This window comes from Emydura macquarii, unplaced genomic scaffold (assembly GCF_026122565.2).
Source record: "Emydura macquarii macquarii isolate MOO-44397 ecotype Brisbane River unplaced genomic scaffold, CSIRO-AGI_Emac_v2 contig_705, whole genome shotgun sequence".
NCBI lineage: Eukaryota > Metazoa > Chordata > Testudines > Chelidae > Emydura > Emydura macquarii.
In genome coordinates, this window is record NW_027130842.1 from 11,354,144 (window position 1) to 11,373,447 (window position 19,304).

Sequence of the window (19,304 nt, forward strand, 5' to 3'; positions counted from 1 at the left end):
CTGGCTCTTTAAAAAGCTTTAGAATCCTTCCCACTCCTACCAATGTTCCTCGCATGTTTTGTGAGAATGTTTCCTGTTCTCAAAACTCGGGTTAGATTATTTACTACCCTCTGAAACAGTCTGGTGCATTCACGAGTCCCAAAGGCATTCTGCGACAATTGAAACAGTAATAGTTTTTTTCCCTCGATCCTCGGGTACCACTTTAATCAAATGGTATCCAAATACCAAACCAAAACTTCTAAAATATTTTATTTCTGACATTTTATCTATTGTGTCTATGTGGGGAAGCAGTTAGCTATCTTGAATTGTCCATGAATTGAAACTCCTGTAATCAAGCATATCCTTAAGGATATTATTGCATGATGGCTTGGCTTTATCACAACTTTATTCTGAGCCACTACAGGGAGCAGTTCCTCTGTCCCCCTGTAGGCATGGCAGACGCACCTCTATTATCCTAAGAGTTGCTCCCCAGAGTTCGCACTTCCTCTTATTTATATCCAGCAGGTGTATGTGAGTATTGTGGGACAAGTGTTTTCTGTTAACCCAAGGAGTTCTTGTAATGCTGTCAGATGAAATCCACTCTCAGTACAACAGCACTAGAAATATTGATCACCACCACAAAAGTCCATTTAGCGTGCAGAGACCCCACATTAGGAGGGAGTTGGATTTCTCTTGTTTTCTATAATGGCTGATGGTGATAGTCACCAATTTAACTCCTACAGTACAAATTTCTTTCCCTTTCAGCACTGGTTGTTCACCATGGATCAGGCATAATTTAGCTCCCAAGTCTATGCATCAGCAACTTCTTTTTCCCTGGTGTAGCTTCCCTCTGCTTGGGCAATTCTGTCTCCAATGGCCTTTGCCTCCACATTGCCTGCAAATGTCATCTGGCCTGAGACCCACTTGGAAAACAGTCTTTCTCTTCTGACCCATTTCATGAAGTGCTGGATCTAGTATGAAGGAGTCACTCTGGGGCTGAGAATTAACTGATGATACCTTAAGGAAACCCCAATTTCTCCTTCCACATTTTGAACTCTGCATATAATCTGGTCCATAGGTTTATCCAGTATGTTATCCTCCTCCTTCACCAGCAGGTTATGAAGTTCCCCTGCTAAACCATTTAGAAACTGATTTTTCACATAGGATTCTCCTGAGATTGCTGGGCATATGCTCTCTTTGCATCGCCTGTTCCAGATTCAGCACAGTAGATTCTGCTTCTCTTGAGCCATCTCCTGGACAGGGTGCTTAAGGGTTCCCCTTCCTGTCTCCTCCTGGCTTTCCATTCATTCCTATTGTTTCAGAAGGGCCAATCCCCCCTCCTATCAGTTGTATAAATGTTTGTTTAACTGTGTTTAAAACACAATCAGTACTGGGAAAGTGCTGGTAAAATGCTAAGGCATCGCCATCCCAAAACACTGCTAGGTACTGTGCTGTTTTCTCATCAGTCCACTTGTTCACGGAGAACAACAGCCTGTCTGTCAAGTGCTCTCCGATTCCAGTCTCATCTGCATGACCAGTAAATTTCTTTTCAGTCACAAGTGCTTTTGCTATCTTGAAGCCATTGCCAACAGTTGTAATACTTGCTTATAGAATCAAAGAGATTTATTTATTGGGATACTGCAAATACCAACTCCAGTACACACAGGCAGGACTGAACTTTCCTACCAACTCCACTGGTCAGATCAACAACAAAACAGCAATTCAACACTATCATAAGGTATAGCACCATCTTACTGGTGGAAATGCTGTCAACACCAATCATTACAGGATCTATGATTTGAAACTGCAAGAGAGGATAAGTGCATTAACTGGAAAAAATTATGAGCTGTAAAATGAGTATGTAGATGAACATGGCTTATTTGAGGTTTCTAGAACATTGCTTTATTTTACCACAATGTTCGCATCCTGCCACAGCTCTCCGTTGTGTTCTCATAGAGTACATTTAGGGGGTTCTTGTACTGTTCAAAACCTTGTCTGTCTGTCAGAAAAGCCAGCAACGCAATACTAGTTAGTGGATGTTATCAACAAAAGCTGAAATGACAGGACTTTTGCTGCCACCCGATTAACCCTTATTGTAAGTATTCAGGTTTAACATGCTTAAAGGCCCTCTCCATGGATGATACTTTGAATCCTGAGTCATGTGCATTGAAAGTGGTCATTTTAGGTGGTCTTCTTTTCAGTCTATTACAACTGTTGTTTAAAATAGTCTCCCGAAGGTAGGAGAAAACCACTGTAAAGCTTGAATATATTTACAGGGTCTAATACTAATAATAAATTCTGTGAAAAAATAGAAAACGTTATTAAAATAGGTTTAAAATAATGCGAAACAGAAGAACCATCTCCTAATTGTAGTATACTGAATACTGACAAGAATGTGCATTCTATTAGTGTCCTAGGGTATTGGCACATATCCATGAATCTTCTTGAAACCATGCAATTTCCCTCCTCATTTTTGCTTCTAGACTATTCTTTCTGCTCCACCCTACTACTGCTTGATGTGATTGCTTGGAAGCATTTTATACTGACCTTATAAGAATGCAGTAAAAAGATTGTTTTAATGGATTTTTTTTTTTTTTAAATCTTGTAAATTCTTGAATTTAGGATGTTTTAATTTGGTTTGAATTTGCCCAAAATATGAAGGGACCTGAAAAAACTGGGACACGTTTTTGGATGTGGAAACTGGACTTGTGGATTTCTAGGTGCCACAAGTAAACTGTCAATGCAATGGAAGAAGGTCACTGCAGGTCACTCCATGGCTCTGTATATAGGGGCCTGCTGACCCACCGACTCTCCAGTTCCTTCTTACCGCCCGTGACGATCATTGGAGCTTCAGTCTTCTTGAGTCTGCAAGCATTCCCCTGTAGTTCTTTGCAGTTTCTGTAAATAGTTAGTTAGTCACTGTTTTTTCTGGTTACATAGTTATATAGATAAGTGTTAAGTATTAGTTAAAGGGGTCCCCCGTCTCTGGGACTCCCATACCTGGTGCTCCGAGGCATGCCTTGGGCCCAAGGCTTCAAGCCCTGCAGATCATGCCATAAATCTATGCCAAAAGATGACCCGCACGACTCTTGTTTAAAGTGTTTAGGAGAGTCGCACCAGACACTGTTGCAGGATCTGTAAAAGTTTTCGCCCAAGGAGCCGAAAGGAGAGGAATGCGCGCCTCAAGCAGACTCTCATGGGGGCAGCTCCTCAGCCGTAACCTCTGGACCTGGCACCTTGTGCGTCAGAGACGTGGAGCTGAAGACCTCGGCGCAGAGGGAGCCTTGACACTGACGCTTACTGGCACCAAAACCAGTTTGGCACCACTCCCATTCACCAATGCCCCGTAAAAAGTACCAGTCTGACAGAGGGTGCTCGCCTATGGTACAGCCTATGGAAAAGGATGCTGGTCCATTACGCCCCCAGATATACTCAGCGCAAGGGTCTCTGGGACTGTCAACTGCAGCTCCGTAAAGGGCACCGGTGAGCGTGGGATCCCTGGTGAAGGAGAGCATGGTGGAAGAGCTGGAGCTCCCCTCCACACCGGATACTTTCGAGGTGGCATGGGACCTGATTGCCATGACTGCACAGCAGTCCCCCATCTCAGGAGAGAGGGTGCCAGACCCAAGACCTCCGGCACCGCAAGTCACAGCACCAGAGGCAACAGAGGCAAGTCCCCAATGATGTGGCGCCGGTCACCCTCACCCAGGCACCGTTCACCAACGTCTCAGCACCAGTTACCCTGTCCATGGCACCAGTCAACCGTCGTGCTTTGGCACTGATCGCCCTCTCCCCGGCACCGGTCGCCTGTGCCCTGGCACCGTTCAGCGATTGCATCTAGCTTGGTACCACCATGGTCTCCGCGATCAGAGACCAGGTCATCGGACTCAGAGGAAGACTCTGACACCTTGAAGCAGAGTAGGCACAGATTGGGGAGTGTAGTGGCATTACAAGGAGGATAAGAAGCAAGCACCCCCCATTGGACCTTGGCCATGCAATGGCAGGTGCATCAGCAATGGTCCTTCTGGAGCCTGTGGACATACCACCAAGCCCAAGGGTCTCAGTCTAGTGGTCCCTATTCGATTGCCTCAGAGAGCCAAGCGGCTGGCACCCCGGAGCCATGCAGCACTGAGGTCGGTGGGTGCAGGGAGACAATGCCGTCGGGGGAAGCTGGTGTGGTGCACGGTGCTGAAGAAGAACCCAGCATGGAAGTGGGCCCCAATGCCGGTGAAGAGGTCCTGGGCAGGGAGGACCCTACTGCCCAGGACATCCCCAAGACTGAGGTTGGACCCAGGGCCTCGTCTTCCTCCTCCCCGATGAGGCAGTAGTGGGAACATCGACTACCCATATCCTTATGGACAATAGGGCTCACCAGGAACTTTTCAGAAGGGTGGCCCAAAACTTAGGCCTGTAGGCAGAGGAGGTCCGTGAGTCGGTGAACCCCATGGTGGACATTTTGGCAACACAGGGTCCTTCGAGGGTAGCTCTGCCTCTGATCAAAATGGTGCAGTCCACTATGAAGACACTGTGGCAGACACCAGCCTCTATTCTACCTACAGCCAAAGGGATGGAGAGGAAGTATTACGCTCCTTCTAAAGGGTCTGAGTACCTTTTTACTCACCCTCAACCTGGCTCACTTGTCATACCCGCAGCGAAAGAAAAGGAAAGGCAGGGTCAGCAGGGCCCAAGGCCTAAATCAAAGGAGCCGAAGAGACTGGACCTGTTTGGGAGGTAGGTATACTCCACTGGAGGTCTCCAGCTGCGAATCACCAAACAGGCAATTCTCAGCAGATACAACTTCAACTCCTGGGACATGATGGTGAAGTTCAAAGACCTCCTTCCGACCGATTCCAAGTCAGAGTTTGGGTCCATGGTGGAGGAGGGTAGAGCAGTAGCTAGGACATTGCTACAGGCTGCATTAGATGCAGCAGACTCTGGAGCAAGGACTATGGCTTCGGGGCTGGCTATGAGAGAAGCTCCTGGCTGCAGATGTCAGGCCTCCTACCTGAGGTCCAGTCCACCATCCAGGGACCTGCCATTTGAAGGAGTGGAGCTGTTCTCAGAGCAAACAGACTCCAAGCTCCACAGCCTTAAGGACTCTGGGGTGACTTTGAAATCTTTGGGGCTATACTCACCTTCCACACAAGGGAAGCATTTCAAGTCCCAGTCTGGCCAGAGGTTCTACCCATCTCAGCCTTGGCAGGACTTCTCCAGAAAGAGGGGCAGAAATACCAGGTGCAGGACACCCCAGCTGCCCAACCCTGGCAGAGGCTCAGGGAAACAGCCTCCAGGGCCAAAGCAAAACTTTTGAGGGTGCGCCCAAGGGCGACACTCCAGCACAGCTACCAGATCCTGTTCCTCCTTTCTGAGATTGCTTATCCCATTTCTACCATGCTTGGGCCTGAATAACATTGGACAGATGGGTGTTGTGCACGGTAGAGTGGGATACTCCCTCCAGTTTTGTTCTACCCCACTCTCCCCACCCCCTTTTCCCGTCCCTCTTCAGGGATCCCTCTCATGAGCAATTTCTTATACAAGAGGTGCAAGAACTGCTTCGCAATGGAGCAGTAGAAGAGGTCCCTCAGGAACTAAGGGGAAAAGGGTTTTACTCCAGATATTTCCTGATCCTGAAGGCAAAAGGAGGACTCAGGCCTATCCTCAATCTGTGGAATCTCAACAAATTCATAAAGAAGCTAAAATTCCGCATGATCTCCCTAGCCCTGATCATTCCCTCTCTGGATCCAAGGGACTGGTATGCCGCCCTTGACCTAAAAGATGCTTATTTCCATATCTCAATAATACCCTCCCACAGGAGGTTCCTCAGGTTTGTAGTAGGACACAGCCACTACCAATTCGCTGTCCTCCTGTTCAGCCTATTGGCAGCTCCAAGAGTCCACCAAATGCATGGCCGTGGTCGCTGCCTTTCTGAGGTGGCACTGTGTCCAAGTGTACCCGTATCTGGACAATTGTCTGGTCAAGGGCCGCTCCAGGGAGCAAGTAGACACTCATGTCACCCTAATACGGTTGACTTTTCTCAACCTGGGTCTTCAGTTGAATGTGAGCAAATCAATGCTAGCACCCACGCAAAGGATAGAATTCACAGGGCAATCCTGGACTCTGTGCAAGCCAGAGCTTTGCTGCCAGAGTCTCATTTTCAGACTATGGGTTCCATAATAAGATGTTTCAGCAATTTCACCACCACGATGGTTCGGAGTTGCTTGATGCTTGTAGGCCACATGGCCTCCTGCACATACGTGGTCCAGCGTGCGAAGCTGCGACTTAAATCTCTCCAGTTGTGGCTGGCGTCAGTTTGCTGGCCCCACAGGGACAGTCTGGACAAGGTGATCTCTCTCCCACCACAGGTTATAGAATTTCTCCAGTGGTGGTTCAACCCTCGACAGTTGTGCGAGGAGGTCCCATTTGCCAGGCTACAGTTGTCGTTGGTGCTGGTTACAGATGCTTCGGCCTTGGGGTGGGGAGTGCATCTCGGCAAATTGAGAACACAAGGTCTTTGGTCCCCGGAGGAGCTGTTGCTTCACATAAATGTCAGAGAATTATGAGCGGTCCGGTTGGCCTGCCAGGTCTTCCAATTTCATCTGGAAGGAAAGGAGGTATCAGTGATGACAGACAACACCACAGCAATGTTCTGTATGAACAGACAGAAGAGCATGTTCCTCTCCCCTGTGCAGGAAAGCCCTCAGACTCTGGGACTTCTGCATTGCTCGCTCCATACACCTGGAAGCGTCCTACCTGCCTGGCTCCCTGAATGAGCTGGCAGACCATCTCAGCCACTCCTTCAACACCCACGAGTGGTCTCTCCACCCGGATGTAGTGACAAATGTTTCCCTAAGCAGACCTCTTCGTGAGGCGGTCCAACAGAAAATGTCACCCATTTTCCTCCTACCTGGGACACAGCCCGGGTTCTCTGGCAGATGCATTTTTCCTTCCCTGGGTTCACAACTTGCACTACACATTCGCACTGTTTCCACTTGTTCACAAGGTCCTCTGAAAATCTAGAGAGACAGGGCCTCGGTCATACTCATAGCCCCAGCGTGGCCTAGGCAACACTAGTACACAATGCTGCTGCAGCTATCCATAGACACCCCGATCGCCCTGCTGCTGGTTCCGCACCTGATCACACAGAACCATGGTCGGTTGTGTCACCCCAGACTAGAGTCACTTCATCTCATGACGTGGAAGCTTCATGGCTGAACCCCCAAGGGAGGCACAGTGCTCGGAGCAGGTGCAGGAGGTCCTCCTTTGTAGTAGAAAGCCATCCACCAGAGCGGCATACTTAGCCAAATGGAAAAGGTTCTCGGTGTGGTCTATGGAGAGGGGCATTCCCCCAATGCAGGCTCCATTGCCTCTTATATTGGACTGCCTACTGCATTTAAAGCAATTAGGTCTGGTGGCTGCATCTGTGAAGGTGCACTTGGCAGCAATCTCCGCTTTCCACCTGGGAGAAGGGGGTCATTCGATATTTGCCAACCCTATGGTGTCCCGCTTCCTCAAGGACTTAGGAAGACTCTACCCTCTGGTACATCGTCCAATCCCGGCATGGGATTTTAACTTGGTGCTCAATGAGTTGATGAGCCCCCCATCAGAGCCCTTAGCTATGTGTTCACTATTGTACCTCTCGTGGAAGGTAGCCTTCCTCGTCGCTATCACCTCTGCAAGGAGAGTATCTGAACTCAAAGCGTTGACTTCAGAGCTGCCATAATCATTATTCCATATGGACAAGGTGCAGTTGCGTCCGCACCTGGCTTTCCTGCCCAAAACGGTCTCTCAATTTCATTCTAGTCAGGAGATTTTCCTGTAAGTGTTCTTTCCAAAGCCGCATGCAGGGAATGGAGTCTCCACTCCCTGGATGTCAGACAGGCATTGGCATTCTATATAGAGAAAACTAAGCCTTTTTATAAATCAAACTAGCTTTTTGTCGCCATAGCAGATAGGATGAGAAGCCTCCTGGAGTCCTCTTGGAGGATTTCACTGTGGATTACCTCTTGTATTAGGACCTGCTATGAACTAGCCAAGGTGCCAGCCCCAGCTCTGACAGCGCACTCCACGAGGGCTCAGGCTTCATCAGCAGCATTCCTGGCACATAGTCCCACACAAGAAATTTGTAGGGCTGCAACATGGTCGTCCATACACACATTCACTTCACATTATGCCATTACCCAGCATACCAGGGCAGCATTTGATAGAGCAGTGCTCTACTCCGCAATGTCGTGAGTCCGACCCCTCCTCCTAGGGTCAGCTTGGGAATCACCTGCTTGGAATCAACATGAGCAAGCACTCGAAGAAGAAGAAAAAATGGTTACTCACCTTCCGTAACTGTTGCTCTTTGAGATGTGTTGCTCATGTCCGTTCCAAGACCCTACTCCTCTTGTCGGAGCTGATAGGCAAGAAGGAACTGGAGAGGTGGCAAGTCGGCAGGCTCCTGTATACAGCGCCATGGAGGCACCACTTCGAGAGGGGGGGCCTGCACCGACCTGACAGATACTGCTGGGGGAAAACCTTCCAATGATTGTGCACACAGTGCGCGCACACCTGCTTCCAATGGACATGAGCAACACATCTCAAAGAACAACCATTACAGAAGGTAAGTAACCATTTTTTACTTGAATATATGAATTATAAGGGAAATAAGATAATTCACAAAAACATTCTGATTACTTCCAGACTTTTTAATGTTGCATTTTTTTCAAAGTAATATTCTCAGTAGAGTCGGTATTTTACATAGGATTTATACTTTTAATTGTTTAGTTAACCAAGCTTTTTCTGTGGGGGTGAGGAGTGGAGGTTTGACCCATGTATCAGTAAGATGCTAACTGAATTTTTAGAATTTTGCTTAGCTAAGAATGTCATTTTAGTATAACACCAACCCCACCCCCAACTAGTTAAACTGCTCAACATACAGAAGCAGACAAGTGAGAAATGAATTTCCTGTAATTAGTTGATTGGAACTTGGTCCTTGACTTGAGGGCGCCTGATGAGTGGGCAAATTGTTTGCTCCTCTACTGCCTGATCTGTCAAGCCCTTTAGAATCAACAAATAAACCTATAAATGCCACTGTATGCTTTAAACCAGAGAAAAGCTAGAGATACTGTAGCTGCATAGTCTTATATGTATGCTTACTATATGTATGTGAAATATTTCTGAGGAAGTTTGTGTGTGTGTAACAAGGAGTAGTGGATAGACTGCATATTAAAAAAGCGTATACTATGATCCACTTATAACTTTTTCTACAGTAAAGCTTTTATATTTCAATTACAACAGATATATCTTGAACAATGAGCTGTGTCAATAAAGGAAGTGGACAGGAAAGGTTTCTGTGTTTTTAGCTTGCAAAGGGAATTGGCATTTGTTTTGTGTTATGGAAGCAAATCCTATATTTGCTGAAATGTCACTCTGTAAACTTGTGGCATAGATTTCATTTTTAATATCTCCCTGGCAGAAGGAACTCATCCACTATATAAATTTCTCTCAAGTATGGAGAGCAGTAGGTCTGGTTCATGAACAGCATTTTATTGTAGTTATTGGAGCTGGGGAATTATTTGCAGCATTTTTTTCCAGTTAATGTAACCCTTTTTCAGTTTGTGAATTATCCACTAGCAGGTGTATATTAAGAATTTGTTGTGCACAATTTTTGAATTATTGGTTGACTCATGCAACTGTACAGTATTTTATCCAATGTGTTGCTAGTGAGCTACTGGTCATGATTAGAGCTGGATGAATAACTGATTGTTGAGTGTTTTTTTTGGTTTCCCCCTCAAAAAAAAAAAAAAATTAAGTTTGGGTCAAACTGAATGGAAAATTCCAAAAAAAAGTTGATACATTTCATTTGAGGTCCAATGAAATGTTTTGGTCAACCTGAAATGAATTGTTTTGTTTAGTTTACGGGCACGTTTTCACATATAAGCAAGGAAATGAAGGCTAGATTCAAATGACCGGAGGGGGAGGTTCCAGTGCCCTCCTTAGAACTTCTATCCCAATGCTTAGGGTGCCCATGTGGGATATGGGAGGTTGAATTTCAAGTCTCCCTGCTGTGCAGAAGGGATGCGAACTGAGGTCTCCCAATCCTCAAGAAAGTGCCCTGGCTATGGGATATTCTGGTGTGGACCTCTGTTGGTCTCTCCTATTGGAGCTGTTCCGCTGTGTATAAAATACTGAAATAGTCGTTGGGCTGGAGAGAGAAAATGAATGACTCTGTAGCGGTCGTTAGGGCACTTGCTGCTGCTGCCACCATCACCTCTTCTGGCTGTTCTATGAGTTGTGCCTAGGTGCTGTTTCTCTCCCCCCGCCCAGCCCCAGTTTCTTTTGGTGAGAAATATTTGGCAAATTTGTGTTACGTTTGCTAATAGTTTGAGATAGACTAAAGCCACATTTTTTTGACTGTGATAGTCGTCATGATTGCATTGGGTGGTTTGTTCATAATTATCTGTGTTAGGTCACAAAAATCACATTAGCATTTGTCTCTGATCCTTAATTGAAAGGTTCCCAGACCCAGGCAGTTTCTGAGATGTCTGCCAAACATAACCTCTACAAATACCTGTTGGCAAAAACATTTACAAAGTAATCTAATAGCTGGAGCCTTTATGTTTCTCCAATCAATTTGCTGACAGACCTTGCAGTTCTAAAAAGATGAGTGGAAGGGAGTTCAACTTCCCAAAAGGTCTCTTCATTTTGTTGCCTTTTTATGCTGGGAAGCATCAGTTTCCCTCACCAGGAGCCCTCCCCATTGATTGTGTATTCACTATTGTACCAACTAGTATGTTGTACACTAGCGTTTGCAGTTTCACTGTGCTCACAGGAAAGAACAGGATTACATAATTACAAAATATCCATAATAGCAGTATTATTTTCACATGTACAGACATGCCAGCACTTCCACAATCACATTATAAATTTTGTTATTCATGGTAAGACTCAGAAATTTAATTCCAGAACTCCACAAGTAGCAGACCACAACCTCCTAACAGGCAGAGGGCTTCCATCACACAAGCGTAATCTCACACAAAAATTAAGCGCTGCTGGTTTATACATTAAATTCTGGATCTCTCTGACAGTAATGGTGTCATCCTCCTCATCACGTGTACAGTGTATTGTTTCCCCTGTTTTCTACCAGAGATGATTTCTCCATAGCAGTAAACCCAGTGTAGGTTCACCTGTTGATTTTTTGCACAGCAGGGTGCAGACTTTGAGAATACACAGCAATTTCCTGCTACATATCATAAGTGCTGAATGTATATATTTTGTGTTTTTTAAACACACAAACCAAAAGAACCCTAAGGATGATACGTAAATACATTGGAAAATGGAACCACTCTGATCCTTTTTCAGATTTTAAATTTTGTATAAAGTTACAGATGATTATAACAGTTAACAGATAAACATTGGGGGGAGAGAGAGAAGCAGAAATGGTCCCCACATGATGAATTCCAAAGGGATTATCTCTTCTCCTTCCTCCTTTGTCCATCCAGAGCAGTGAAGGAGGAGAGACGTCATGAGTAATCCTGCGGGAGCGAAGGAGAAGGCCCACCATCCTAGTTACCTCATGCTGTAAGAAACTGGATAAGAGTGGATTTTATTATATTGGGGCTTACTGGTGGGATTCTGCTTTCTCAGGGAGCCGCATGGGGCTGCTGGCCTCATAAACTCCCACAGAGGTGTGAAGGCAGAGGATCGAGGAGTAGGAGGTGGTAGCTCTTCTGCTCCCCTGATCAAGGAGAGTGAAGAGAGACAGCAGGTAGATTGTTCTGGCTATCACGAAATGCTGCAAAAACCCACAGTTCATTCCAAGAGGTGATGCATCTGAAATACTATGACATGATGATACTAAATCACAGTTTAAATAAGTTATTTTAAGTTCTGAGGAGAATATTAGCCACTAGAATATTTTGTTCTTCAGGAACCCAATCGTTTCCATGGAGTTCTGGCTGGCCGGTGTCCAGTCAGAGTTCAGTATCCCAGTCAGCTGTAAGCTAATGTTCCTTTAATCAGACTTGGAAAACTCACATGGCTTGAACCATTGGTTCTCAACCTGTGGCCTGCGGGCCACTTGCGGCCCAGTCAGCACATAGCTATGGCCCATGTGACATCCTGAGGGCCATACAGGTAGTATTGGATGCAGCCCACATAACACATTGTGGGCTGCATATGTGGCCCACAAGAATAAATTGGTTGAGAACCACTGGAGCCTTGAACTGTTTAAAATTGAGGTTTTGAAAACTGTTGATTTTTTTTTTTTTCTTTTAGCAACAAAAATCCTTTTGGTTCAATGCTGCTTGCTTCCCCCCCAAATAAGTTAAAGTTTTCCGAGCTCTCGAGCAATTAGAAAGAAGTAGGTGTGCTTAATCAAGTATAGTACTTTCATTAGAAACACAGTTCCTTTGTATGCCTAAATGATGCACACAATGAATAATAAATAGTAGACAATTATTAAATAACTGAAAAGGCTAATTATAAAATGGGGAAGCCCACACAAGATCAGCTTGTGTGAAACAATCAAATATGAAGTAGCTAATCATAGTGAAAAATACCTAATGTCTACTGTAATTTTTAAGCACTTTTGAATGATGGAAATTTCAAATCAGTGTTAACTTTTTCCAAACTAATGCTCTTTCCTGCTAAGTTAAGAGGCTTCCAATAAAAGTCAAGCATTTTAAAGGAAGTGAAGATGTATGGTTAGAGCAAAGAACCAGAAATCAAGACTGACACTCTGACTTACTGAGTGTGTCCTACAGCAAATCATGTTACCTCTTCTCCTTGTACTGTACCTTCTCAACCTAGACTTCAAATGGTTAAAACGGGACATCACTGGAAAAAAGATGAACAATGACTTTCATTTGCTGACATTCAGAAACATTCTCCCCTTCTGCTGCTACACTGAACTGCAGGTCAGGATTATTTTGCTAGTCTGAAGAAAAAAAAGAAAAAAAAAACGGGGGGGAAGGGGCAGAAGGAAGGATTTATTAAATGAAACACACACCACTCATTGTAATCATAGTTACTCTTCAAACAAAAAAGGCCAAACTCTCCTCTAAAACTCAGAGTCCAAAATGAGAAGCTTTTAATTCTGTATGGAAAAGGCTCTCAAATCAGAATGCAAGTGTTCATATGGACTAGTATAAATTATTATACAAAATGCTGGACAATAGTGAGTTGGGCTTAAATGATGTGACCTGTGTGGTCAAAGAAAGCGGGAACAAATCCTAAATCCTTGTCTTCTCCTTTTGTGCTGTACTGGCTAGTGTGTTCTGCATGCTTATGTGTTGGGACCTCTTTCAACCTGAGAGCTTGAATCCCAAGGATTGTGCTTTAATTCTCCTGTGATAGCCGAAAAGAAAAACCTGCATCATTAGGTAAATGCCTTCTTACTCTAGTTTCCTGATTACGATAGATGAAGCTGTTTCTCACTATTACACATTCTCAGATGACACCTGAGATTAATGATGATTACTTTTACAATTAATGGCAAGGAATCCTGCTATCTTTCCTACTAGAACTATTTTTTGGTTTTGTGCTCTAGTATTATGCAAAGTAAAAAATGTCAAATATAGAGAGAGCACTTGTTGGTACAGTATACTCAGAATTGCATGCCCCAACATACTTTATGTATGACTTTGGCATGCTTATCTACTGGTAAAAGGTGCTTATAAAAAATTTTTCTTCAAAGTATCTTTTACAATTAGTATTATTTATTTTTATGTGTTTATCCTCCTTAGCAGCTTGAAATAAGCTTAGATCTATGCGCTCCTGGTTCTAGATAAGCCAAGCCTCGTATAAATTCTCAGTATTTGATTCAAAGTTCCTTGGGTCTGACAATGAGTGCCATACAAGATCCTAGATAGAGTGGATTCTAAAACACATATATTCTAAACCTACAATTTTTATTGTCCTTTATGGTGGCTTAGCCAGTTTGTTCTCTGCTGTTGTGGGTCAGGATATTATGTATGTTAGCTGCATCTTTTGAAATTTCTGCTCCAAACCAGTAATTTTGTTGGAGGCAATTATTACTACATAACTGATTTGAAGGGACTTGGTCATTTTGAAATCTTATCAGCTCAAAAAATAAGTTTAGGTAGTATACCACCCTCCTACCAATTCCTGTGGTTTTGTAATCACATTTTCCTTTTTATGTTTGTATTTCTTATATTGCTGGGTGGAAAACTCTCACAATCAACTGAAGGAATGGACTATTTACAAAGTGTTGTCAACTGCACTATATAAACACACCAGAAAATAAGAGAAATATATTTTCTCTAATCTTTCAGTTATATTAATCTAAGGTTTTACTTTGTATCAAAAATATGTAACATAGCTAAATATAGAACTGATTTTTTTAAAAGTCTGTGTCCCTTTCATGGAGTTCAACTTTTGATCTACGAAACTTGCTCTGATTGATTTTCTTTTTGAAAACTAACTCAGAATTTAACCTGCATCCTTAGTCAAATAATATACTAGGTTTTATTTCTTGCTTTATTGATTTTTATTTTTTCTTCTGAGAAATAGCTATATTTTTCCCAAAGCAACTTGAAGGGCATGGAAGGATTAGAGAATGCTATGTTTCTAAAGTGTGTTATCACTATTTAAAAAGTATCTTTTTAGTCTTTTGGTGACCATATCCTTTTAAACTTGCAGATTCTTGATGTATTCAAAGTACTGTATTCAAAGCTATAGCTGCCCAGAAGTTGTACTTTTAGCTCTTTAACAAAAGGGAAGGGGATGATGTAGCATGAATTGCTCCCTGCTATGTAATACCTTCCCCTAAAACACTTTATAGCAAGACCAAAATTAGGTTGCAATTCAATTGTTTGGGTCCCCTCCCCCCCCCCAATGTTATTTTCAGGTAATAGTTCTTTTTAAGTCCCTTCAGTCTCCTAGCTATACAACTAGCCATTACTTCAAACTATGCTGATTATACTAGAATGAGGCCCCGATAAGTCCTAAACCTAGAAAGATTAATACAGAGGAACTCTTAGTTGTTAGTCTTCACTTTAATTGGCTCCCTGTAGTTTAAACTTAAAGGGGGAAACTACTGCTTGCTGACAGATCAAGAAGACCGGCATCTTTGATGTTTTATAAGCAATAAAATATTTATAGAAACATTTATATGTTGTACAGAGATGTGTCAAACTACTGAAATATACTTCTGGAGGAGTCAGCAAACCGGAATCCTGGCTAGAATTGTTACTGCACTATCAAAGTACTTTCTAACCACAGGGGGAAGAAGGTAGCAAAGTGGTTGTATCAGTCTATATTCAGATACATTAAAGTTATTGGCAAAAAGATGCACGCTTGATTTAGCTTTGACTGTGCTCTTTTTCTTTATTTTAAAAGCAGCATTACTTTGTGATAGCCACTTACAATCCTTTTGTTAGAACATATTGTTGAACTGATTTATCAATTTAAAATATACCACATCTTTTTAATAGTAACAGTTGTTTTCTTTGTTGTGGACTCTGGGGGGAAATATTTAACATGGATTCCATTATGTTAGTTTTGGCAGTCATCTCCACAAAATGTATCTCATGATGTAATGGAGACATTGAAACAACCTCTTGGTACAATGCAGAATAAAGTGGGCTGTGTCCCTCTTCTCTCTCCTTCCCGCCCTCCTCCCCTGCACTAGCCCATGTGATGGAAGGATTAAGAAATTGCTCAAGGTGTCAAGACTCCATACATGAACACGTTATTTCTCTATATAGTGCGTATATACAGAAGACACAAAATGGATGTGAGGAAGATGCTTCCATGTTAAAGAGCTTAATGTGATGATGCTTAATGAATTTATCTATCTCCTACCCCCTTCCCAAATCTTTGCATATAGTTAAATGCAAAAGAACCAAAACAAACAAGCCAAACCTCCCACACAACTTGCCATAATAGAGCATTATGGCCTCTATTCTACAATGAAATCAATTTGTGTACAGACTGTTACACCTACATAGGACTCCACAAAGGTGCAGGTATGCACCCACTCAAATTTCATTGCAGGATTGAGACTTCAGGGTGCAAGTTAAGATAACCATGTTAGAATATATAACAGTTGTTACTTGGCCAGGCTGCATGTCATCTGTTTTATGTTATGTATTTATTGACATCATAATATTTTAAACTACGCATTTCATAAGAAAAACATGGAAAGAAAATAGTACATATGTTGAAATGGCTAAGTCTAATGGTTTTGGAATATGTGCTCTTGTATTTCTTAACCTCACATAACTTTCACTGTGGAACCTTAATAGTTTGACCATTTTTTGTTTCTAGAGTTGTCGTAGGCATGTTGGTCCCAGGTTATTAGAGAGACAAAATGGGTGAGGTAATATCTTTTATTGGACCAATTTCTGTTTGGTGAAAGAGATGAGCTCTTCTTCAGGTAAACCTGAAGCAGAGTTGTGTATAGCTCGAAAGCTTTTCTCTTTCACCAGCAGAAGTTGGTCCAATTAAAGACATTACCTCACCCACCTTATCTCACAATATTTTGGCACTTAATTTTTGAGGTTTGCTTAAAAAGGAAAAAAAGAAAAGTGAAAGTTGGCTAGTGAGGGAAGAAAAATCCAGAACTATAATTTTTAATTTTCATGGATATAGCTGTGGTAATGTGAATTTAGTAACTTTTGAGCAGTTCCTCAAATATTGTTTATGCCTCATTTCTCTGAAAATTAGGTTTATCTGCTCCCCGCAGTGTTGCCAATTCTTGCATATTTATCGAGAGTAATGAGTTTTTGGCCTTTGCTGCAGGAATTCCTGACGACATGAAAGTCTTCAGCCTTAATTTAGGAAAGCAAGAATTTGAGCACAAGGCACCTCTTCACAATGCCCTGCAGTCAGGGGGAAAGTGTACAAAACTACTAGCCCACAGACTGAGTTCTTGTCCCAGCTGCCCCACTGACAGCTATTAATTCTAAATATTTCTGTGCCCTTCTCAACCCTTCTTATGAACCTCACGCTGTAAGCTTGGTGAGGAGGGGGTGGTAATGTTATCCGTCTGTTTCCCTGATAAAATAACTATAGGCTTGTACAGCATCATTTCAGACAGATCAGATAATGGAACTTAGCTCTATAATAAAACAGTGAAGTCTAATCCACTTTGCCACGCTGTTCTCTGAAGGAATGTGACAAATTAGATGCTTGTGTAACCCACACTAACACAGTGCAACTTTGTAGCAGCTAGGCCACTTACAAAGGTTTAGAACTCTGTTACTGCTTACATTCTATAAATCTGGTTCTTTTGCTCATATGATATAGGATCGTACCTTTATATCCAGAGATCCGAGGCTCAGTCCCCACAAATGACACAAATTGGTAGTGTTACTATTTGCTATGCTGTCTGTAACCACTAGACCACAATCTGATCCCTGGCTTGGGAATAGAAACCAAGAATCCTGATGCCTCATGTTCCGCTGCTGTCTCTCAAATACTTGTGTAACTCATTGGCAATGTGTATTGTCTCCCATTAGGGGCTGATCCACATATCAGATAACATGCTATGTCTTTGTCATACACCTATAGTTGAAATTAAAGAGACCTGTGCTATGGATCTGAAGGTTGTGAGTTCAAACCCTGATTATGACTTAAGTGGGAATGGAAAAAATAAGTCTGTGTAAAAGGCCCTGAAATAATTGTTGGAAATTTGAATGATTTTACATTGCAAAACATTGTATTGAGAAGTGAATTTAGATGTTGCATTAATAGTAGTTTTATCATCTATTTATATTTTGGTCAATGGGAGATCATCCTTTTTGAGACCAGATTTGATGTGCCAGAGAGTGAAAGCATCATAAGGTCAGGACTTTATTTAATAAACTTACCTTTTCAGAAAGCAAGCCTTATTCTCGAATGTGTAATATGAGCACTTATGAGGCACTGGGTATATCAGGACCTATAGGTCACCAGCTTGAATCCTGCCCAGTACAGCAAAGAATTAAAAGTTGTTTCCATCTAATGGTTGCTTGGTAGCACCCTCGTGATTTTTATCACAAGTCCCATGATATTTATGGTGGGGAGGGTGGTTAATTAAAGACCCCAGCTTCTGGTGTCATATGATTATGTGAGAATTTCTGCTTGCCTTTATTTTAAATGAAAGCTTCTGGTCCTTTTGGATGTGGAAGAAAGCTTGAAGATGTTACCAGGGCATACCGTAAAGGCCCAAAAACCAAAATTTAGAAGAAAAAGGAGCCCAAATTTATTATTTAAACTCTCATGATTTGGGGGAGAGGAGCCTGACTTTTGAATACTTGGGGTTCACAGTATTGTACATAGAGTGAGTCAGAGTTCCAGTTCCACCTACATCACACCGTCCTCACTATGCTTTGCAATAAATTGTAAGTTCTTCTGGTCAGGGACTTCTCTTACTATGCACTTGTATAGAACTTAGTGCAACTGGGCTGTCATCTTGGTTGGGTCTTGTCACAGGAGCTCCTGCAGTTTGAGCCAAAATCACTTTACTCACTGTAAATTTGCAAGAGTTGGAAACGCTATGATTGTCACATACAGATTGGAGGTGTGCAGTGGGAATTTAAAAATCAGAAGACAAACCAAAAATGTATGATTTCAAATTTTTAAAATGTCTCTTCTTGAGTTCTGACTCATAATATTTTAACTCTTGGGGTTGGTAGTACTTGTGTTGCTTGTGTTTGAAGGACTATTTCCTAAGTGAAGTGTTTTGTTGTCACCTTGTCTATACTTCTTAAAAGTGCCATACACTTTCATTTCCCTTTACCCTTTTCCTCTTTTGAAGCTGTGGAGCCCTGTCACGAAGTGGCAGTCTCCTCCTAATGGCAAATGGCCCCTGACTCAGTTTCCTCTTCTGGGGTCCCCAATAACTCCATGCAAGCTTTCTGAATATAAATAGACTTTTGCGGGGTTAATTTATTACACAAGTCCCACAACCATGATCTAGAGTCCCCCAGCACAGTCCATATAGTACATTAAATTTTACAAGTCCCAATAGTCCATCAACACACCAGGTACAGCTCCAGTATCTCTGAGCTCACTTAAACTCTCAGGTATGGCTCTGACATTTCTCACCGCACTGACCCTACCCCCTCTAGCTGGGGTGCTTCTCCACCCTGTTTGGTGCTCTGGTTTGGTTCTAGCTCTTGCATTGAAACATCTGTGGGCTCACCCCTCCATCATTCCGCAGCCTCCACCACTCTCTGGATTCAGCTCTTTGGCTCAGAGAGGTAGCAGGCATCTCCCTCTGCTGCTTTCAGTCTTCAGCCCTCTCTGGCCTTCTCTGGCTGTGCATTTCTGGCCTGGGGAAGTTTGCAGGTGAGCTCCTTGATTGCCTTCCTGCCTTCACCAGCCTGATCTGGCTC

At 43.0% G+C, this 19,304-nt stretch overlaps 1 protein-coding gene across 5 annotated transcripts in view; it reads left to right on the top strand.

The window, feature by feature from the left end:
- The window catches only part of PLEKHG1 (pleckstrin homology and RhoGEF domain containing G1), a 187,458-nt gene that overhangs the window by 58,409 nt on the left and 109,745 nt on the right, over nt 1-19,304 (top strand). Inside the window, exon 1 of one of the 5 annotated variants that reach the window (XM_067542404.1) lies at nt 11,475-11,541. The exons of the other annotated variants lie outside the window; for them this stretch is intronic. The gene's annotated coding sequence lies outside the window, so the exon portion shown is untranslated. Of the gene's footprint in view, nt 1-11,474; nt 11,542-19,304 lie in introns of those variants that run through there. 5 annotated transcript variants of the gene reach the window in all.